This window comes from Oryctolagus cuniculus, chromosome 3 (genome assembly GCF_051225735.1).
Source record: "Oryctolagus cuniculus isolate XC-2025 breed Fujian yellow rabbit chromosome 3, ASM5122573v1, whole genome shotgun sequence".
Lineage (NCBI taxonomy): Eukaryota > Metazoa > Chordata > Mammalia > Lagomorpha > Leporidae > Oryctolagus > Oryctolagus cuniculus.
In genome coordinates this window covers 11,771,546-11,795,043 of record NC_142869.1, presented here as the reverse complement: position 1 = coordinate 11,795,043, position 23,498 = coordinate 11,771,546, and the positions used below count along the sequence as shown (strand labels likewise).

The 23,498-nt window shown below is 41.2% G+C and overlaps 1 protein-coding gene across 5 annotated transcripts in view; it reads left to right on the top strand.

Annotated features, from left to right (window-relative positions):
- Positions 1-23,498, top strand: part of COL4A3 (collagen type IV alpha 3 chain) — a 155,089-nt gene that overhangs the window by 35,220 nt on the left and 96,371 nt on the right. The gene's annotated exons all lie outside the window — the stretch shown is intronic.

Below are 23,498 nucleotides of genomic sequence, written 5' to 3'. Positions count from 1 at the left end.
TGTCCTGTTGTGGTTAATTTTGGCTCACTCAGCCTGCAACTGTGACTAGATCAAGCTGAGCTGAGGGATTTATCTCTAATCTGAAGCATTCCAAAAAGATTGATTTGAAATTTCCCAAAAGTCCTCAGCTTGAGAAATGACCTGAAGTTGGGCTTAATCCCTTGCTGCTGTGTTCCTGAGCTGGCACACATGGCCCACAGGCATCAGAATCACCTAAGAAAAAATTTAAATATTCTGATTCCTGAGAACCAACGCAGAACAGACATCCATATTCCTGGCTCTCTCCCAGGTTTACTTAATCAAAAACAAGGACAGGGTACAAGGAGGGGAAGTTCAGAAGGGCTTATAGTTTAGCACACTTTGTGGGCCATTCTTGGACACATAAAACTGTCAGTGGATGAATCTGAAAAATAAGTTATACTCTCAGTGGTTTTTAAAACAGACTGGGAATTCTCATTTTTAAATGTGTATGTTAACTCGCAAAGTATGTTACGTGTTCACTCCCTGCTTTGCATGCCTCCTGTGTTCTGTAGGTTCATTTCTGATTTGAACTCATAGATTGCTAGAAGTCAGTGGAACCCTAGGGACAGAGATACTCTTGTTCAAGCTGAGAACACTGAGGATCAGAAAGATTGAAGCCTTTGCCAAGTGCCCAGCAAAACACTGGCAGAGTGCAGCTGTCTGTACCTCATTACCTTACCAGCCTAAGATGTTTGCTTTTCTGATCTGGATGCAGATCATAAAGAGCAGAAACAAAGTCTGTGCCTCACATGGGTACATAGTGTACATCTATATTTTTAGTTGTAAGCAGGTACTTTTGTCCCTTGTTGTCTACAGTTATTTTCCATTAAAACATTCCTCAAACCCCAGTGCACTCACAAAGTCCTTCCTGGATAATAGCGGCCCAAAGCACTCTATCTTCCCAAACAATGCAGATTATACAGAGTTTCAACCTCTTATTGTTTGCTGTTCCTCATCTCACTTCTGTTCTACATTGTTGGCTCCTTTAAGGTGGTGTTTCTCATAGCCCCACACACAGCTATGGCAAAGAGCTGATGCTTAAATAATGTATGTAGATTTAATAGTCTCCATATTAAAGAAAATAAGAAAGGTATTGATGTATGTTTCAGGTATGCACTAGAGCTAGGACAGAAGAAAGCTGCTCAGACTCACAAATGCATTCACAGCCAAACTCTTGGGCAGCACAAGCAGGATTAAATGTTTTGGGTCTGGACTTAAATTCTAGAAGTCCATGTACAGATGCTGAAAAGGGACTTTTTAGTTCTCTGATGTTATCTCTGTAAATTTATCTCTGTTATTAGTGACATGATATTAATTCACAGAGAAGGTTTTTGCTTTGCATTTTTCCAAAATGTTATTATAAAATTTTTCAGTCACTTTAAAAAAAGGTAAAGAATTGTTCCTCTTAAATTTAGTTAAGTTTAGATTAGATACTGTATTTTAAAATTTAATTTTAAGGTAAAAATAGGGGCAGTGCTTTGGCGTAGTGGGTTAAAGCCCTAGCCTGAAGCACCCTTATGGGATGCTGGTTCTAGTCCCAGCTGCTCCTTTTCCAATCCAGCTCTCTGCTGTGGCCTGGGAAAGCAGTGGAAGATGACCCAAATCCTTGGGCCCCTGCAACCACGTGGGAGACCCGGAGGAAGCTCCTGACTCCTGGCTTCAGATCAGCACAGCTCCAGCCAGTGCGGCCATCTGGGGAGTGAACCAGCAGATGGAAGACCTCTCTATCTCTGTCTCTACCTCTCTCTGTAACTTTGTTTTTCAAATAAATAAAAACAAGTCTTTTAAAAAAAGGTAAAAATAATAAAGTTAAAATAGTTTTGCTTTAAGAAATACACTTATTTTTATTAGACTACCAAATTGCCCTAATAAATCCTCTTTTCAAAAAATTTATTTATTTTTTCCCAAAGAAACTTATTTAAGAAATACAAACTTAACGCATTTCATCAGGTACAACTTTAGGGATATAGTGATACTTCCCACCATACCTGCCCTCCTACCCACATTCCCACTCCTCTTCCTTCTCACTCGCCCATTCCCAGTCCCATTCTCCACTAGGATCCATTCTCAATTAACTTTATACACAGAAGACCATCTCAATAATAAGTAAAGAATTCAACACTTTGCACCAAAAAAAAAAAAAAATTAAAAAAAAAAAAAAAACCTGCTCCTCAACAGTCAAGACAAGGGCTGTTCAAGTCGGAGTCAGTTGGCCCCAAGAAGAAAGAACCAAGAAATTCAGAGTTGGGCAATATTTACATAGCTTCTCTGTTAAGAGCAAGAGAATATTTTATATGGGGAAAAATAAATGCTCTTGTTTGCAAGCTCATGAATAGTTTTAGGACCTGAAACTTTTCCACTGAAGAGGGGAAAAAACTCTATTCATAAAATTTTAGAAGCATTATGTATTAATTTATTTGAAAGGCAGAGTTACAGAAAGGCAGAGGCAGAGAAAGTGAGGTCTTCCCTCTGCTGGTTCACTCCTCAAATGGCCACAACAGCTGGAGCTGGGCCGATCTGAAGCCAGGAGGCTGGAGTTTCTTCTGGCTTCCCCATGTGGGTACAGGGGCCCAAGGACTTGGGCCATCTTCTGCTTTCCCAGGCACATTAGCAGGAAGATGGATCAGAAGTGGAGTAGCCAGGACTCAAACTGGTGCCCATATGGGATGCCAGAGCTGCAGGCAGTGGCTTTCCACTTTACACCACAGTGCCAGCCCCATTTCATAAGCTTTTAACAATAGTTTAATAGGAGTTGGCTTATTTAAATAGGATCGAAAACCAAAATCTACCCCCACACAAAAACCCAACATATTTTGGATTGAAAAGCTCAATTTGTCACATCCCAGACCTATACTTACATAATATTTGGGGCTATCCTCTCAGTCACTGGTTTTAATTAAAGTCTGAGGTTGGGGGAAAAAAAAGAATGGAGGCAGCATATTATTTTCCACTTGACCTTGAATTCAATTGACTGTGAAATCCAAGGTGTGGGGTCGTGTGCTCTGAAGAACAAATAGTTCATTCTGAAAACTGAGAAATATATGATGTCACTGCAAACAGCAATCAGAAATTACCAGTCCTTTTCAATTGTTAAATAGAAAGGATTCTGAATGGAGCAAAAAATTTAAAACCATCTATGGGGTTCAAGTATTCCAGTTGCATGTGTTTCTCCTGTTGACATTAATGATTCTGTCCACCACAAATGAATAGCCAGATTTATTTTGTTCTAAGCCTCTCCTTTTCCCAAATGAGGCATTGGCTTAGTTTACCATTACTTGTTTTGACATAGTCTTCAGATTCCATGGAGTGATGTATTATTAACTGAAGTACTGAGTGGAAATTATAGTACATTATAAATACCAACCCTTAACTATTAACCTGAATGCTGGTGAAAGAACATAAAATGATTTGTCATTGCACTTAGCCCAATTTAGCAGTTTGATTTCAAGGTTGACTAGCAACATGAAAATCCAGGTGCAGAATTCCTTTTAAGACTTACTATTATGTACTGTCAAATAGAAGTTCATTGAAATTGTACAGGGTGTCAACATTAGGGACATGAAACTGCCAGGTTAGCTGTAGTGTGAGGTTCACCTGTCCTTAGAGCTGGTTCCCTATCTTTTTCCATGTTTCATTGTCCCTGTGGTCAGATGTTACCATTTCCCATTACATGCGTTTCTTGAAGCCCTAACTCCTGTAATTGTGGCTATCTTTTTTCATAACTTCCAAGTTTGCTGTCTGGGTGGACTGATGTTTTTGCTATGTTGATGTATTTTAAGCCACACATGACAGGAGCAAAGTGAATTTTTATCTCCTACTTCACTTTGTTTTCAGCAACAATATTCCCCAAATATTTACCTCTTATCAGACACATTTTCCTAAATGGTTATGGGAACTTCACCTAATGCTCACTGCTGGATTCCCAGGGCCCAACCCAGGACCAGGTCTTAATAAATATTCATGGGCTGGCCGGCGCTGCAGCTCTATAGGCTAATCCTCCGCCTGTGGCGCAGGAACCCTGGGCGCCAGATTCTGTCCCGGTTGCTCCTCTTCCAGGCCAGCTCTCTGCTGTGGCCAGGGAGTGCAGTGGAGGATGGCCCAAGTCCTTGGGCCCTGCACCCGCATGGGAGACCAGGAGAGGCACCTGGCTCCTGGCTTCGGATCAGTGTGGTGCGCCTGCCGCAGCGCTCTGGCCTTAGTGGCTGTTGGAGGGGGTGAACCAACGGAAAAGGAAGACCTTTCTCTCTGTCTCTCTCGCTCACTGTCCACTCTGCCTGTCAAAAAATAAACAAACAAACAAACAAACATTCATGGACTAACATTCAGTCTAAATAGAATTTAGAGGCACAGTGTTGAAAAAATGGTAAGATCCTTGGCAGTGTGGAGCTCACATTCAATTTACAGCACTAGTACTGAGTGGCTTCTTAATGTTCATATTACAGCTAAACTACCTAGATTCAGTCCCAGAATCCAAGTTCCACCATTTACTAGCTGATTGACTAAGAGAAAATTACTTAATTGCTCTGCACCTCAGTTTCCCCTGCAGTATAAATTTGGAATACTCTGTAAGGATAAACTGAGCTATTAGAAATAATGTCCTCAGAGCTACATCTGTCACCTGAATACTCAGTCCATCTACCTGGTAGTACCTTTATTGCTCTGTTTTCTTCCCTTCATTCTATCTCTTTCTCCATCTTACCTCCTAACTCACTTATTTTTCTTCTCCCTTTCTCCCCCTTTCCTTCACTGTACCCTGCCAGGGACTTTCACAAACATGACTTGATCTTCTGGTGACGATCTGGCCAGAATCCACAATGTGTGAAGGGATTTACACAAATGATGTCTCAAAAATGCAGAACTTTCAGGTTTCTAAAAACAGGCAAACAGAATTCCGTGTTGCTAGCTTCTTTCTGAATGCCTCTTTCTTAGCTTAATCCTGTTGCCCAGCTGGATGCAGGACCCAGTAGTCACGGATTTGCAAATTCTATCCCCAGATTTCCCTTAGCCACACTTCATCTCTTAAGTACTTCATGTGTAGCTCCCATATTTAATCAGGGAGACCTAAAATGTTTCCACTGTGTGTCTGCATCCTCAGAACAAGTATTTGTAATGCCCAAAGTCAAGCAAGTTACTCCTATTTCCAAAGACAGGTCACACACACAAGCTTGTCCTCAGTGTCTGAATTCATGAGCAATTGCAACAGCCATGACGAAAGACAGGGTTCATGTGTCTCAGTGATTCATCTGTTAAAATGTGTCAGGGAAAATTACAGAAACAATTGTATTCTAAATAAGGAACAGAAATTTCTCACGGCAGATGAGAATTTGTTACTTTATAAAAATTGTGTAATATTTCCATGTGCTATCTTGAAATTTAGAAGACTGTTACATTTTTTTTATTTTGCAATTCTAAATAATCTCATGTGTATATTAAAGAGAAGGGTTAATGATGTTATGCACTGGGGCCGGAGGCGTCGTGACTCACTTGGTTAATCCTCCACCTGCGGTGCCGGTATCCCATATGGGTGCCAGGTTCTAGTCCCGGTTGCTCCTCTGCCAGTCCAGCTCTCTGCTGTGGCCCAGGAAGGCAGTGGAGGATGGCCCAAGTGCTTGGGCCCCTGCACCCACATGGGAGACCAAGAAGAAGCACCTGGCACCTGGCTCCTGGTTTTGGATTGGCGCAGCCGGCCATGGCAGCCATTTGGGGAGTGAACCAACAGAAAGAAAACCTTTCTCTCTGTCTCTTTCTCTCACTGTCTAACTCTACCTGTCAAATTAAAAAAATAAATAAATAAACTACAAGAGGTCAAGATTGACACAAGGAAAAAATGTTATTCATTTGTTATTTAACCATCCATTTTATATGTATATGTGTCTATTTCAATACATCATGTTGTACAGGCAAATAAATAAAATTTTTGCTAATTAAAAATAAGCTAATTTAAATAATTAAGTACAGATCAATAACAAATTTTTATTGTTACAGATTGGCAGTCTTCATAAAGCACAAATATTATGATATTCCTTTATAATAGAGTTTATTCTTCAGTGCCTTGGTACATACACTAATTTTGCTTCATAATTATAAAACTCAATTTTGTATTATAAATTATATTTTTATTATTTAAGAAGCATATATATACATACGTGTGTGTATGTATGTGTGTGTGTGTGTATATATATATATAGAGAGAGAGAGAGAGAGAGAAAGGGAAAGGGAAAGGGAAAGAGAGTGCAAGTGCATCGTTATCCACTAGTTTGGTCCCTAAATGCCCACAGTGGCCAGGACTGAGCCAGGCTGAACTGGGAGCCAGGAACTCAATCCAGATCTCTCATCAAACTCAATCTAGAAACCCAACTACTTGAGGTATGTTTGCTGCCTCCAGGGTCTGCATTAGGAGCAAATTGGAATTGGAGGCAGAGGCAGGACTGGAATCCAAGTGCTATAATATATGACATGGGCATCTTAGCCAGTATGTTAACCACTAGGCCCATTACCCGTCCCTGAAAATTATTTTTATAATTGTAAATAATGCCAAGCATGGACATTTTCTTGACAATATTTGTTAGCCCAAATAATTGTCCATTAATATTAAACATACCTCAAAAATATTTATCACTGAAGAAATTATTTTCCTTCTCAAAATGCTTGAAACACATGTGACTATACAATTCAAATTAACAGATATATATTGAAATCTGCTAAGTTCAAGATGTTCTCTTAAGAGTTTCATGACTTTTATGTATTATTGAGACACAATCCCACTTTTAAAGAACATAAGATGTTTAAGGTATAAAAAAGACTTGGACCTATGTTACTAAACAAAACAGCAAGACACCAAATGTCCTGAGAGAAGGGTCTTACTGACTGAGCAGGTCATATCTGCAGAGATGGGGAGCAGCTCAGCAGAGATGGGGAGCAGCTCCGCTGAGGTCTATGGCACTGGCTCACACCTTGGCCTCTATAATAGAAGTCACCTGGAAGCTTTAGAAAACACAGATGGCTGAGTTCAGTTCCCAGGGGTTTTGAGTCACTAAGTCCAAAGTGTAGCTTGGGGGCGTTGGGGTTGTTGAAAGCTCCCCCCACATGATTCTGATATGCAATCATGGTTTCAGAAAAGTTGGAAATCATCTTAGACTCTAGTTCTGACTTAGAGGGATTCTTGATGGGCTGGGGCTGGGGAGGGGAAACAGCGGGAAGAGAGCCAGGTTAGTAACATTCGTGGGTGATGGTAGGAGCATCACGGGGCACGGGTGACTTGATCCTTTTACCCAGAGCCTGGGCCAGGAGCCCACACCACCGGGCACTGGTATCTCCTGGGAACTTGCTAGATATGCAGACTCTCAGGTCAGGCCCTAGATCTGCTGGACCCAAGACCTGGGTTGATCTGACTGCAGGTCAGGGTTTGAGAAGCCTGAGGCTTGATGACTATCACTGATGTATACACTCTGGTGTGCGGGTCTACATGGTATCAGCCAAGCCTCACACTGAACCATCAAGAAGGATTCTTTACCATCACTCCATTTTCCAAATGAAGAAATAGAAAGCTACAGGTTTGATCATTTGCTCACCTAGAAATCGGTGGAGCAGAGATTTAAACCCAAGACTCCTAACAACAATAACACCCTTCAAGCATGTGCCATATCACCATTTCTGTGGCTGGGACAAAGCCCAGGAGATGCCATAGAGGAGGAGGACTTTGAGATATACCCTGACGGGAAGCATGATTCCTGGACTAGCAAAGTAGGCCTCTGAATGAAAAGACTCCAACTGCACCACGCCAAAGCCCAGGGGAGGCAACCCAAGGGGTTCATGCACTGCACCTCTGGCTCTCTCCAGGGGCTCATGTCCTCACTTTCCTTCCAATCCAGTTGTCTAAATCAAAAGAACTTCATGGTACCTTAGAAAAAAGTTCTGGGGTGGCATTTTGTCATAGCAGGTAAAGCTGCCACCTGCAATGCTGGCATCCCATATGGGTGCCTGTTTGTGTTCTGGCTGCTCCACTTCCAATAAAGCTCCCTGCTATATGCTTGGGAAAAGCAGCAGAGAATGGCCCAAGTGCTTAAGCCCCTGCAGCCACGTGGAAGACCCAGAAGAAGCTCCTGGCTCCTGGCTTCAGCCTGGTCCACCCTGGCTGTTGCAGCCATGGGGAGTGAACCAACGGGTAGAAGACTCCCCCACCCCACCCCACCCCACAGATAGATATATGGATCAAGAAACAAAGAAAAGCAAAGAAATGCAGTAAGCAACAGGCCCTGGTGCTGTGTGCAAATACTTCTAATAGATTAAGTTTCATGTAAAGTTTTCATAAGATTTTTCTCTAAGGATTAAAAGGAAGGAAAAAATGGAAAAACGCTTCCCTAAGGGAAAGCACAAAGGGAAGGGAGTAACTTCAGGAACCTGATTTCTGGTCTAAGCTGTGTTCTTACTATTAATATTATTTTTATTTTATTATTTATTTTAATATTATGTGCTTCAAGTTTTACTTAAAACATTTTGACAGAAAAATGTACATATGTATGGGGTACTATGTGCTGTTTTACAGTTTTGAAAAACACAAAGCATGGCTGCCAATGATGGTCTCATGTGCCCATCACAGTGCTAAATGCTGTTATGTGCTAGGGTACTTGGAAGCTTGTCCCAGGACAGTCCTGGTGTTTGGTCTTGGTTATAGCCAGCTGGGTCAGGATGGTCCTATTCAGACACCAGTTGCCTGCTTTTCCAATCAAGCATCTAGTGCTCTCTTCCTCACTCCAACCAGATTGTCCAATGCATTAGGTGGCCAACAGGCCTGCACCTGTCATCTCGATTCTTCGCTTATCTTTCCTTTTTCCTAGATTTCTTGTCTTGAACCCTGCAGTCTTTATAGCACTGCCCAGCCCTATATCTGCAGTCTGCGTGCCTCAGTCTTCTGGAGCTCCCCTTCCTCTGATTTGAAATGCTGAAGATGGGACCTTACCCTGTACTGTTCATTATCTGTATGCATAGCCATGTCCCAGCTCACCTTCAAATGCTTGAGAAATTGAAATGGGTTATTAGGCAAGTTATTTAATCTCTTTTACATTAATTTTCTTATCTGTAATTGGGGAAATGATGCTATATACTCACAATGTTGTTATAAGAATCCAGTGACTTACTGTAATAAAAATGCTTAATACAGCTCCAGGCACATAGTAAGACACTTACCAGTCACACAGTCAATGTTCTCTCTGAGTCTCACTACCTTTCGGACATCACTGAACCAAACCAAACCAATGTGAATCATTGTTGCATAAATGGGGCAGGGGCTCCTCATTACCTAAATAGGACTCTAAATGAGAAGCACTGCAAAGCTTTCCCACATTATGACATGCTGCATATATACCTGGGGGAGGGCTTCCAATGCTCTGTGGAAAGTGGTATTAAAAAAATGTTTATTTTGGTGCAAAAAGTGGAAATCCCTGCAGCCTTTTCATAATAGACATTTTCCATCTACTTTTTGGAGTGCTCTTGTATGAAGGAATATCCACATGTATATACAGGCATAAAGAATATAAAGGGAACATCCAGTCATGTATGCATGCACACACATACACACACACCTTAAGATGTAGAACATATGAGGTACATTCGAAACTCTGGGGTGATCTGCCACAAATGCATCCCTTTCCCACAGGCTTTGCAGCAGAACTGCAATCCTGATTTTGTGTTAATGATTATTTTTCTTCACAGTTCCATACTATTTATATTTATTCAGAAACACGTCAGTAATATATTTACATACATTAGTTTACCTATTTTTTACTCTTTGTAAATGGAACCATGCTTTTTGCCTCTAGTGTGGTTGTAGTCATCTGTGTTCATCATAAATCTGTAGTTAATAGATTTTCACTAATATGTAATATTACATAAAATTTAGTTTTAATTTAATTGCTCTGAAGGTAACAAAATCTGTTGTTCCACTCCACCCTTTAAGCATCTATGGGCTGTTTTATTTTTCACTGCTAGTAGCAGTACAGCTACATGCACACTCCTGTACTTGTCCTGGTGCACACGAATTGGAGGTTCTCCAGGGAATGGACCAAGTGTGGAATTGCTGTGCAGTAGGGACTGTACATTTTACCTTTCCTAGGAAATACCATCTTTGGGACCTTTGTTGTGGCACAGCAGGTAAACCACCACATGTGATGCCAGCATCCTGTATCAGCACAGATTCAAGTCATGGCTCTCCACTTGCAGTCCAGCTCCTTGCTAATGTGCCTGGGAAAGCAGCAGAAAATGGCCCGAGTGCTTGGGTCCCTGCTACCCAGGTGGGAGACTAGGATGGAGTCTTTGGCTCCTGCCTTCACCTGGCATAGCCCCAGCCATCATGGCTGGCCATTTGAATAGACCAGCAGATGGAAGACCTCTCTCTCTCTCCCTCTCCTTCTCTCTCTTTCTGTCTCTTTCTCTTTCTCCATCACTCTGCCTTTCAAATAAACCTTTTTCAAAAATAATAAATGCTACCTTCATGTTGGAAAACCATTAACAGTCTGACTTGCAGCCCGAGTTCTAATATCTTCACATCTTTACCAACATTTGATATGTAAGTCTTAATTTTTGTCCGTCTGGAACACACTGGTAATTTATGCCAAGATGATGTGTGTGAAGCCATACTTGAGTTTGGATTAAAGGTGCCATTTCTCTGATTACTTATTATACTGAGCATGTTTTTGAAATTTTGATGGGTTATTTTTGTTCCCTCTCCTATAAAATGCTCAAACCTTTTGTTCACTGTTTTGTCTTTTCTTATCCATTCTTAAGATACTAATTCTTCGTTGGTTATATGTTTTAAGAATATTCTATCACTGATGATGGTGACCTCTTCACCCTCCTTATAGTATTGCTTGAGAGAAAAAAAGTTCCACTTTACTATAGCAGAATTTAGCGATCTTTCTATATAGCTTCTGTTTTTGCCTCTTGCTTAAAGGTATCTACCCTGAGGTCACAAAGATACTCTCTTAAATTTTCTTCTCAAAGATTAAAATGTTTGCTTTCCTGCCTGAGACCTTATTGCACTTGACATTGATCTCCCATGAAGTATGAGTTGGGGAGCCGCATTATTTTATAAACAGTCACGATGGAGCAGGGCCAGTTACTGTGCAGTCTGTCCTTTCCCCCAGAGAACTGCAGCGCTGACTGCACCACACATGAGGTTTGGATGCATTGAAGAGCTGTTTTAGGTTATCTGTGCTGTTCCATTTGTGTACCTGTGCATATCTACACCGACTCCACCATATCTTTAACATAATATCTATGTATAGTAAGCCTTTAGATCTAGAATGGCACTGTCCCCTCCTGGTTCCTCTCTGCAGATACACTTTGGCTATTATGGGCCCATGGTACTTCTGTATACATTTTAGAATGGTGTTTCACAATTTCTGTGGCTCGTGGTCATCTCAAGTACATAATGCTCTTATCTGACTACTAAGAGAACACTCTCAGCTGTCACTCTGAGGCCTCAGCATAAGGTGAACATCCATGATTTAATGGAAGTAGCAACACCCAGCATTACCTCTGTTGTATGACTGGAGACTACAAACCCGTTTAAAGTAAAACTCAAGATTCTTGCGCTAGACATAGTTCTTGCCTCAAATGAGAATGGTCTTGAATATTCATAACAATCTTGTTTCTGTCAAAGAATAATTACTTCCTTTCATCCTGGTCCAATTTACTTCCTCCAAAGCAAATCAAGGTCACAGTGAGATTTTTTTAGTGCAGTGAAAGTTATGTTACTTGGGAGTTCCTAAATTTCTGAAGTGTAAGCTGAAACACAAGCTGTAAGAGTATGGAGGCCCAGAGGACATGCTTAACCAGACCAAGATCACACAGGCTGAAAAGTAACTCATCTCTTTGTCCTCTGTCTAGTTCCAATTCTTTGTACTCTGTGCTGGAAGTTGGCAAATCTTTTTTTCTGGAGAGTTTGTGGACCAAGAGGCAATGTCTTCAGTTCCTCCAGTTACTATCCTCCCAGAAAGATTAATAGTCTTTTACTTTACCTCTGATAGACACATAATCTAATAATGTAACACCATTTTTAGCTCGAGGGCCATGCAAAGAGCAAGCTGTCATTTGCAACCCTGCTCTAAACAGCACGTAAAGGACACAAATTCTTGTCTCTGCATTTTTGATGATACAAGTCATATGAAAATAAAACTGGAGTCCCAATGTAACAATGATTCTCATTGCTTTTGAATAACAACCAGAGTTGAGTGAGGCTGTGTTCCTGGAAAGGCATTAACTCTGTATTGCATGTAATGGATGGTCAGTTCTGAAGATGATTTAAGTAAACTGGAGTGTGGTTCATTTTATCCTCTACAGATTAAGAAATCTGTGATGCCGAAGGAGATTTTTGATACCAAATCACAGAATTAGGAATGGTAACAGATGTGAGAATTCTCAATAATCTGGAAAATACATTTGCATATACATATGCACCCTGGGAAAACAAAGTTATAAATATAAATTATAATTTTTTCCATCTGAATACAAAAAAGGGCTTGTTGAGTTATTCTTAGAGCTCCTGCAACTCTAAGTCTAACTGTGAGTATATCTGGTGTTAATATTTTCAATATTCTATTAGAGAAATATATTCAATGTGGATTTTCTCATTTGTTCCTTCTTTGATTTAGAAATATGTTATCTTTAAACATTTTAAAAGGTGCTGCATTTTCCTAATCATTCCATATTGTAACTCTTCTGTTTCTTGCTCTAAGTCCAAATCACGAGTGTTTCAGAGTTGTGGTGGCTTTCACTTTTTTATTCCCTGAGACAGAGCCTACAAAACACTTCATGGGCCTAATGCTATCTCTAGGCATAGGCATGTTTTGCCATTCTTCACATACCTGTTGATTATGAATTATAAGCACTGGCTATGTAAGGTGACAAACATTTCAAAGATTTTTCTGTGTGGAACTTCAGAATTACCACCCAGTTCCTTCAGTTAGAGTCAGCTAGATACTGTTAGTCTCTTCATTTATTTAGTGTTTCATATTCTTAATAGCCTTCTTGTCAAATCCCAGGATTCCATAGTCTCGGTGTCTGGTTTAAGAACTTTCTTATCACATCATTACCTAAGGACTACTGGGCTCTATTTACCAACTCCACAAGAATGAAAAGTGTATCTGAAAATATTTGTCTTCATACTGACTCATTCTTGAATGTCTGAAACATATTGCATATTTGTCAGTTTCTTTAATCAGCCTAGGATGTAGGAGTTAAATGAGAAATAAACATAACCCAAGCCTAAAGCATAGAATTTTCTTAGCAATGCCTTTCTACTCTCATTTGTTTGTTTGTTTGTTTGGGGATAGGTCAACACCTACCATTCCCTCATCATCATATTCATAACTTCCTTTTTCTAGGAAAATGAAAAAAGTTATTTTCCCCTTACTATGAAGTACTATACATTCAAAAATTTTAGAACAATTCAAGAAAATAGAAAGTCAAATAAGAAATCACCATAATCCCATCCCCATTTTTCACCGTTTAGAATTATAATCATTCTATTTATATTCTCCCAAATGTCTATGCATATTTGTTTCATATAAAATGTGATCAAGGTGAGCACTAAGCCTAGTTGTTTAAATGTCCAATTCTCACACATCAGAGTCCTTGGGTTTTATTCCCAGCTCAAAGCTCCTGACTCCAGCTCCCTGCTAATGTAGACCCCAGGGGTAACAGTAATGAATCAAGTAATTAGGTTCTTGCCACCCATGTGAGAGACCTGGGTTGAGTTCCCAGCTCCCAGCTTTGGCTCCAGACTGACCTGGGCCATTGTGGGCACATGGGGAGTGAATCAGCAGATGGGAGCTCACTCCTCTCCTCTCCTCTCCTCTCCTCTCCTCTCCTCTCCTCTCCTCTCCTCTCCTCTCCTCTCCTCTCCTTCCCCTCCCCTCCCCTCCCCTCCCCTCCCCTCCCCTCCCTTCTCCTCCTCATTCTCTCTCCCCTCTCTCCCCCATTCCTCTCTCTCCCTCTCCCTCTGTCTGTCTACCTCTTACATAAGTACATGCAAATTTTCTTAAAAAGTAATAAATCTGGGATGGGTTTTTTAAGTGCAGAATTAAACACCACTTAGGACACCTGCATCCATATCAAAGTAGCTGGGGGTTGAGTCCTGACTCTGTTCCTAATTCCAGCTTCCTGCTAATGCACACCCTAGGAGGAACAGATAATTTCTCAAGTGCTTGTGTCCCTAGCATCTACACAGGAGACCTTGATGGAGTGCCTGGCTCCTGGCTAAGTATTAGACCAGCCCTGGATGTTCATGTTCTAACAGGCATTTGAGGAGTGAACAAGACAATGAGAGTGCAATCTGTTTCTCTCTCTTCTCCAAATTAAAAAAAAGTAATCACTCTGTTTAGTAGACTTCTTCACTTAATGACAAATCTTCTCTTCAAACACTGCATATAACTCTATTCTACTTTTTATCCATTGCTGTGATATTCCATGTATTGACCTAACACAATATTTGTAACCACCTCTGAAATCTTACTTGTTTCATATGAAGATTTATGCTCCCCAGATTTTCACCAGCTTCATAAGTGCAAAGATGCATATCATGACCTTTCAACGACAGTTGTTTGTGTTATTCTTTTGATATGAAATCTTTAACTATGGAAAAGCAAGATAGTTCACATGCTACAACATGGATGAACACTGAAGGCATCATACTAAGTGAAATAAACCAGTCACAAAAAGACAAACGTCATATGATTCCACTTGCATGTGTTATCTAGAGACAGGAACTAGGATGGTGGTGACCAGGGGCAGAGGGGAGGGGAAAATGAGGCTTTGTTTCCTGGGTATAGAGTTTCAATTTTGCAAGATGAAAAGAGTTGCAGAGATTGATTGTATAATAATACGAAGGTGCTTAATTCTACTGAACTCCACATGTAATGATTTATATGGTAAATCTTATTTTGTTTATATTTTACCACAATTAAAACCAGAGGATACACTAAATATTAGCATATATATTTATTGTAATATTTACTTAGAGTTGCATATGTTACATCCTAACCTTGTAATTTCAATTATTTGTAAGACACAGCTCCTGAACTTTATTTATAGATGAGATCCTGAGACCTCACCTGTTGGGGTCCCAAGCCCAGTGCTAGCCCCTGACCAGCAGGGGCAGCGCAAGCACTCCCTAACAAGGCAAACGTGAAGGGTAAGGTTCATGGGTGATGAACACACCACAAGCACCCGTGAATTCTGTCGAAGCAGGAACCATTTTATTGAGGAAGTGTGCAGGCTTATAAAGCTTAGGAAGGACATGCGCAGTAGGGGAACCAATCAGCGAAAAGGTCACGCAGGCACCTGTGGCCCACGAAAGGGACATCTTAAGCGAGGTATAGGGATCATGCACTGTCCACGTGTCTGGAATTAAATCGGACCTATCCCTGCAGGTGGTCCAATCTCGCCTGTTTAACCGCAGCGGCCGCACCGCAGTGGCCGCAGACACACCCCCCAATCATTCGCCAGGCGCCATGTTGTTAGGGACTATTTTAGGCAATGCCCAACGCTCACCCAGAGTAGTATATTCTGAATTTAGATGTACCTCTATAAAATTTAGTTACCTGATTTCTGAATCAGTAGCAAAAATGTAACAGGAGAACAGAAGAGGTACAGACAACTACAGGCAGGAAGCCAGCAGTGAAAGGAAGGAAAAGGCAGATGCCTTACATCACAAAGGAAGCATATTTAACAATGAAAACAATGAAACCAAAAGATATAGATGCAAATATCTCTGTGCTAAAATATAACATCACTCAACAAATATTCCTTAAGCATCAGTCTTGTGCCAAGAGTCTGTTAGGGCACAGAAGTAATCACAGTGGCAGCAAAAGTGCTTTGAAAAGAGAACAGTCACTCTCAGTCGGCAAAGACAGATGAGGCAGTGTTGCCAGGGTAGACAACCAGCATTTTAGGGTATTAGTTGTAAACCTCAGCTATTGAGAAACTGCACTTCTATAGAATAGCTCATGTTTCCCAACACTCCTGAGTCCAGATAAGATCCCTGTCTAATAATTGGGTATGGTTTAGTGGCCTTACTCCTCTGATGAACAAGCAATCTGTAAACACACTATTCACAAAGTAGCAGTGTGTGTGCTCATTATGAAGACATGGTTGCTAGTTTTAAACATTTGCAAAAGCTCAGCTTAATTTTAACCATAGGATTTTCTTGGCCGTTATCCTCTTTTATATGGGTATTTATGACAATAGCTACTGTTCATATACTTGGGCTATAGACGAAGCCAACATTGGACAGAAAAAATTAATGCTAGAGGCACCATGGGTACATGACAGCTTTTTTCTCAAATTCCCTTTTTTCAAGGAGCTGTAATTTGTGAATATTATCAATATATCATCTGGCAGTGAACTTGTAGAGCCAGCAACTATACTCTGCAATAAAAAGAACTGTTCAAGAAAAATGTACTCAGACTGAATTCTTGTTGCCCTCGTCTGTGGTGGGAGCAAGCTGTTTTCTGTGAATATAAAGGAATGAAATCTGGAGGCTTTGAGCTTCAACGTGATTTGAGACATCACTGGCTTGAGCTGTTGTACAGAATGTTTCTGCAAATACAGTGGTGCTAGTGTGAGGGCAGGAGGTACTCAGCATGATGGTAATAGTCACATCCACTCATTAAAATCTGTATGCAGACCCCCTAGAGTTAATATAACTTTGGAAATCCAAGTATACGTCTGTTTATAAATACTATATAATGACTGTCACACAACCCATAATACTGAGACTCTCCAAAGCCCTGACTGCCAAAGCCTAATGAAAGGACAGGTGCACCTTTTCACAGGTCTGTTTTCATATACAGCTATTTTGAGTTTGATTTTGCCCTGGTGGCTAAACCTCCCCCATTTTTAAAAGAATTTATTTATTTATTTTAAAGGCAGAGTTAGAGAGAGAGATTCCATCTACTGGTTTACTCCCCAAATGGCCACAACAGCTAGAGGTGGGCCAATCTGAAACTAGGAGCCAGAAGCTGCTTCCAGATCTCCCATGTGGGCGCAGGGTACCATGCACTTGGGCCATCTTCTGCTGCTTTCCTAGGTGCATCAGCAGGGAGCTGGATCAGAAGTGGAGCAGCAAAAACTCAAACCACTACACAACAGCACTAACCCCACTAAATCCCCTTTTAAGGTTGCTTAATGCAACTGTGCATTTGAAAAGATGTTGTGTATAAAAACACTGTGTTGTTTCATTAGGTTATGACACTGGTTACTTTTCTGTCTTAAGAACATGCATATACACGTGCCTGTGTTGTTCTTTCTGCGGTCTTCCTTCCCACACTATCCATGAAGCCAGTGGTCTAAGCCTGCCCTGTTGACTCAACTTGAACAATCAAATTCTATCTTAGTAAGAACAAAATATTTTTGATAAACAAATGTGGGAAAGTGTGAAAATGTATCATCTCCTAAAGAGTTCCCAAGGATATTCAAAGCTTAAGATTTAGAAATCTAGTGGCCTGGGGCCCGTGTTATGGTGTGATAGGTAAAACCACTGCTTGTGCTGCCAGCATCCTACGAGTCCTGGCTGCTCCACTTCCAATCCAGCTCCTGCTAATGGCATGGGAAAAGCAGCAGAAGATGCCCCAAGTGTCTGGGCCCCTGCCACCCACATTGGAGACCCAGAAGAAGTTCCTGCCTCCTGGCTTTGGCCTGGCCCAGCCTTGGCTGTTGCGGCCATCTGGAGAGTAACCCAGTAGATGGAAAATCTCTCTGTCTCTCCTTCTCTCTCTCTCTCACTCTCTGTTCTCTCTCTCTCTCTCTCTCTCTCTCTCTCTCTCTCTCTCTCTATCTCTCTGTAGCTCTGTCTTTCAAATAAATAATCTTTAGGATAAAAAGAGAAATCTAGAGGCCTGAATTTCAATTGTTTGCATTCCAAATAATTTTATATTTGCCTCCTTGTACTTTTGGTTCTAAAACACAAAATTAATTAAAAATTCCTTCTTCATGGCCTTTTGTCTTCCTGCAAAGCAGATATTACCGTCTTGTTTCTCATCTTCCAATCTTCCAGTAGCCAGGAAGGCAGCCTCTGTCCTCTGACCCACTGTGTCTGTTTCGTGTTTGCCTTCCCCACTTACCCCATTTTTTATCTCCTGTCTCTCCTCTTCCCTTTGTGCCCTTCCTGTTTACAGCCCTACATGGCGCCAGCTGGTGGGGTTTTTCCCCTGCACCAGTCCTAAGGTCTCTGGTGAGTCCTCCCCTGACTTTCTTGTCTATCTGCCTCTAAGATTTCGTTTACTTGGTATTAGTCATCTGGATGAGCAGTCCATCATCAAAATGTCTAAAATATCCACGTGTTCGTTTTTCCAGAGACATGGCTTATGTTTTCTTATTTACTTTTGCATGATGTCTCACTCTAGCTGTCATTGTGGTATTTATCTACTTATCTCTCCATAGTCTGGGTTCAGTGCCATGGAGCAATCTATTATTCTTGACATTTTCCTGGTTTCATATTTAATCTTCTTCTATGGCTTTGATAATTACATACTTGTATCATGACATAATAAATACTTGTGACCTACGTTATGTACTTAGCACACTATTTTTTTTTCATGTAGTTGAGATTCATTTCTACTTGAAACTGATTTTTATTCTGTGCTCAGTGAGTCATTGGAGCCATTCCATCACACACCCTCTTGGCTGTCTTGCCGATGTCTTGCTCTTCAATCCACCTGTGTCTATGCAGCCAAATGTCATGGCCCCTCTCCCTTCCTCCACCATCTCAGGTTAGCCCTTTCCCGGCCACCTTCCACAACCCCAATCTGGTACTTCATTTCCTTCTTTCCTGCCTTGCTTTTCTCAGTAATTATGATCACTCACTTCATGCAACATGCACTGTGTGTTTATTTTACCTGTCATTTCCCTCCTCCACTCCCTCTAGAATATAAACTAGCATGAGCCCACATCTAGGATGGTGCCTGGCATGCGGTAGGTACTCTGTAAGTATCTGCTGGATGAATGAATAGACAATACCACGTCTGGAGTCATTCATAAATTCGGAGTTGGAATCTAGGGGGAAGAATTGGCTGAGGGGAAATTATTTGGGAGTGAGAAAGTGTCTATCATCTCACTGACACAGCAATTCATTCAATGCCAAATCCCTGTTTATAAAATGCCCCTGTTTCAAATCAAGAACCATTGAGCAAGTACTCAGATCCCTGCCAACCACATAGAAGCCCCAGAGTGAGTTTTGTGCTCCTGGCTTTGTCCTAGCCCAGCCCTAGCTGTTGTGAGCAATTGGAGAATGAACCAATGGATGGGGAGATCTCTCTGTGTCTCTGTCTGTCTCTGTCTTCCTGCCTTTCAAGTATATATAAATAAATAAATATTGTTAGATTACAAAAAAATCAAATAAAAGGCCCCTTCAGCTCACTCAACACAGGGAGATGCCCACTGCCAACCTTGCTCCTGAAGTCTCCCAGCCCCTGCCACTGAGCTTGGATCCTTCAAGGGGCCTGCCCATCTTCCCTTTCTTGGACAACTTCTGTTCCCCACAATTCCTGTCCATTTTTAATGCAGTTCGGATTGGGTTCATTTCTTGACTTGTTCTCAGGTACCTACCCTTAACTCTTAGACTCTGTCCAGAGACTCTCCTTTTCTGATCAAACAGACCACAGCGTCATGTGAGGTAGCTAAGAGGATAATTCCTCCTGGGAGAATGGCTCCTCTTCTCGCCATGCACCATGATCCAGCTCCCTCATAGGAATGTGGAGATGAGTTGAGATGTGGCTTCCTAACCAAATAATTGCAGTGCAATTAGAAATGTGTTAGAAGAACAGTTATGCACAAAATGGGTGAAGGAACAACTACCTGCCTTGTAAATTTAGGGAACTAGTCTTCCAGAAAGAGGTAACATTTGAACAGCTCTGGAATGAGCAAAATGTAGCCAAGCAGAGTAAGAGGTAGTGAGAAGGGAACATTTGGAAAAGCACAGGAATGTGAAAGGGTGCTTGGGTCCGTAGTGGGGGAATAGCACTGGCTGCTCCATGGGAACCAGTGGTCTGTGGGGCTGGAGCAAGAGGGGCCGTCAGACAACAAAGAGCTCCCTGCATCCTGCCTGTGAATTTAACAAATACTGTTCATTTAAGAAGTGACAGAACCCAATGTGGGTGATGTATTTAGGGTTGGTAATTACTCCCAAACATCCTATATTTTAAAAACAAATGCTGTTTTTAATTCGAAAATATCACAGAGGTTAGTATAACCATTTTCAAGATGAATCTCCCTTCCTTTTTAATACTTGAGATACTAAGGAAGCTCTTGAGGTGTGGACTGGTGAATCCCTACCTGGATCTCCTGGGCTGCTTGTTTCCAGTGCAGATTCTAGGCTTTCCCCTCTGACCCACTTGCTAGGGATGGGATTCTAGAGAAAAGTAGAGTTTCTAGGGGCTCCAGAGAATTTATGTTTACTAAAAATGAAAACCACTGTCCTACATTTCCAATAGACTACCACAAAAGTAAAGAGAGAATTTTTAGTCACAACTTGATAAAAAAGAATTCTATCAAAGAATTATGTTACTCATAATAAATGATAAAGACATCCCAAACATTTATATCATAGATTTTAAAAAGCAAATTCAGGGGCATATATTTGACCTAGTCGTTAAGATACCAATTAAAATGCTCATGTCCCATGTGGAGTGCCAGGGTTCAATACCAAGTTTCCCTCCTAATTCCAGTGTCCTGCCAATGCACACCCTGGGAGTCAGAAGATGAAGTCCCACACAATTGGACCCCTGCCACCCACAAAGAAGACCTAGATTGGATTTCTTGCTCTGGACTTCAATGCAACCTAGCCTTGGCCATTGCAAACATTGAACCAGTGGATCAGTATTCTCTCTATATATATATATCTGTCTCTGTGCCCCTCAAATAAGTGAATGACTTTTTTGGAAAAGCAGGACAACATATCTCTTCTTATGCTTTATGGAGAGTTATAGTCATGATCCATTGGCTTATATTTGTCCCTATGGGAGCATCAGTCTTCCCTAGCAGCAGTGGTAGTCCAGGTGACTTCTGAGTCTCACCTGGTCTGAAGAGAACAGTCAACTTTCAGGTTTCCTCATCATTTTTCTTTAAAATTTTCCTGTTTACTCTTGTTCTTTTTTTTTTCTGGGAAGTCAAAACTTGTAGGTGGTTTTCCAAACTGAAGGAAAGCATCACTGAAGATGAACTTGGAATACTTACTAGTTTAAGAAAAAAAAATTTAGAACTTTTGGTGTAAAGTTGTAGGAAATTTTTTAAGATGAGCATTTTTTATTGTTCTGGGCAGACTTTTCTTTTTGTCATTCATTTTAATTTTTAGAATAGTTATTCTAGATAAACTTTCTTTTTACTGGTGATTTTAGCAAAGTGAGTTATAGCATACACATAGTGAAAAATAATAAGATGCTTGTATTATTAAAGACTTAGAACAGAAACAAAATCACTCACCCAAATTTTTCTCTATAGACAAGCCAATTTCAACATGTGCCACTATGTCTTTCACATGCTTATCTCCCTATTTCTGAAAAAGGAGCTTGCTGAGTTGCTTCCAGTGTGCCAGTATGAATGTGGTGTGTTGACTTGCAGTTTGGTGGGTGAGGACTTTTACATGCCTCCTTTCTCTCCCTTTCCTGAAATTTTCCCAATAGGCATATAACACTGTTTCTTAGCAAGTTAGCAGTGTATGATAATGGAAATTGTATTCGCTCCTGAACCACTGTTTTCACTTTTGTCACCCTCCATGGACACTCTTGGTTTTCTGTTATCACACTCATCAGACAACATATCAATCTCTTTGTTTTCCTGGTGCCCTTCCTTTGAACTCCCACCCTCTGCTCCACTCAGCTCTGGGATGCCCATGCCATCATCATCCTGAGTGAGAGCCTGTCTTCTGGATCCTAGATATATTTCTCTTTTTTATGGAGCTTATCTCCTAGAAGTTTACTATGAAAGTATGTCTGGAAGCTCAACTTTTTGATTCATGACATATTTGAAAATAACTCTGTGCTTCCTCAAACTTGATGCTCTATTTTGCTGGCTTTTAAGCTGAACTAAAAATTGATTTCCCATAGAGTTTTGAGGACCTCATATTGTATCTTCCTTGCAGTATTGCCATTGTCACAACAATGCCCTTTTTTTTTTTTTTTTTTTTTTGGACAGGCAGAGTTAGACAGTGAGAGAGAGAAAGACAGAGAGAAAGGTCTTCCTTCTGTTGGTTCACCCCCTAAATGGTAGCTACGGCCGGCGCACTGTGCCGATCCGAAGCCAGGAGCCAGGTGCTTCCTTCTGGTCTCCCATGCGGGTGCAGGGCCCAAGCACTTGGGCCATCCTCCACAGCCTTCCTGGGCCACCGCAGAGAGCTGGACTGGAAGAGGAGCAACCGGGACAGAATCCGGCACCCTGACCAGGACTAGAACCCAGGGTGCCGGCGCCACAGGTGGAGGATTAGCCTAGTGAACCATGGTGCCGACCAACCAATACCATTTTGATTCCATGTCCTCTGTCCGTAACTGTTGTTATTCATTGTTTATGTTGTTCACATCCGAATCTGAATCTTGGTCTATTCAAAAACGTTATTGGAATGGGTCATGGTTTAGTCTGGTGTGAGAAGAGGTCATTTAGTGGGCCCTATCAATCTGAAATCCATTTTCTTCATTTGGTAAACTTGTTCCATGGGCAGGCATTTGGCATGGTAGTTAAGACATCTTTCGGGAGAGCCATATCCCACAGCAGAATGCCTGTGTTCAAGTCTAAGCTGCAGTCCCAATCCAGCTTCCTGGTATGTGCACACCACTAGGAAGCAAGTGATGACTTAAGTAGTTGGGTCCCTACCATCCACATGAGAGCCTGGATTGAGGTCCCTGCTCCTGGCTTTGACCTAACCTAACCCTAACTGTTGTGGATGTCTCGGGAGTAACCAACAGATGGAATGTCTCTCTCTTTCTCTCTCTCTCTCCGTCCCTCTCTCTTTCCCCATCTGTATCTCTGTGCCCTCCTCAGGTAAATAAATAAATAAATTAGAACATAGTTCCTATACTATTTCTTTGATCATTCCCTTTTCTGTGTTGTCCTTCTCTGTCTTTCCAAAATGCTAATAGATCAGACACTGAATGTCCTGGATTGATCCTCAGATTTCCTTGGCTTTCTCATTATTACTTAACTTCTTTTCATTTTATACTCAGTCTAGAAGACTTCATGTGTTTATCTTTCACTATTTCCATGAAACTTTCAATTTTGGTAGGATCCTTATTATTTATTGCTGCCTAACAAATTATCCTCACATTTTCTGGCTTAAAACAGCAAGCATTAATTATCTGATATGACTTCTGGAAGTCTGGAATCTGGGGGAAGCTTGGGCGGGGAGTGCTGGCTTAGAACACTTCACATGCAGGAACTGAATTGTGGATGAGGACTTACAGTACGGTGCATTCACAGGGCTATGGCCACAGGCC